The 579-nt window shown below is 44.6% G+C and overlaps 1 non-coding gene across 1 annotated transcript; it reads right to left on the reverse strand.

The window, feature by feature from the left end:
• Positions 1 to 227: 227 nt before the first annotated feature.
• Positions 228 to 331, reverse strand: LOC112746442 (small nucleolar RNA R71). Its single transcript, XR_003174327.1, has one exon. It is a non-coding gene; the product is annotated as a small nucleolar RNA R71 (small nucleolar RNA).
• Positions 332 to 579: the final 248 nt, after the last annotated feature.

Below are 579 nucleotides of genomic sequence, written 5' to 3' on the forward strand. Positions count from 1 at the left end.
GTGCTAATGAAGACCCAAACCAACATCTCACAAAATTCCTGAGAATTTGTGACACTGTGAAGTCCAATGGAGTCCAGGAAGATGCATATAAACTACTTTTGTTCCCATTTTCACTTAGGGACAAGGCAGCTAAGTGGCTGGAATCATTCCCAAGGGGGAGCCTAACAACCTGGGATGAGGTGGAAAGCAAGTTTCTGGCACGTTTCTACCCCCCACAAAAGGTCAATAGGCTTCGATCTGAGGTTCAGACGTTTAGACAACAAGATGGTGAAACTCTCTACGAGGCATGGGAGAGATTCAAGGATTTGACAAGGAAATGCCCACCAGACATGTTCCATGACTGGGTGCAATTGCATATTTTCTATGATGGACTGTCTTATGAATCAAGGAAGGCTGTAGACCATTCATCAGGAGGTTCATTGAACAGGAAAAAGACTGTGGAAGAAGCCATTGAAGTGATTGAGACAGTGGCTGAGAATGAGTACTACTATGCATCAGAGAGACACAACACTAAGGGAGTCATGGAGCTGAACCATGTTGATACAATTCTAGCCCAGAACAAGGTGTTTGCCAAGCAAC

The sequence above is a fragment of the Arachis hypogaea genome, chromosome 14, assembly GCF_003086295.3.
Source record: "Arachis hypogaea cultivar Tifrunner chromosome 14, arahy.Tifrunner.gnm2.J5K5, whole genome shotgun sequence".
In the NCBI taxonomy this organism is placed as follows: domain Eukaryota; kingdom Viridiplantae; phylum Streptophyta; class Magnoliopsida; order Fabales; family Fabaceae; genus Arachis; species Arachis hypogaea.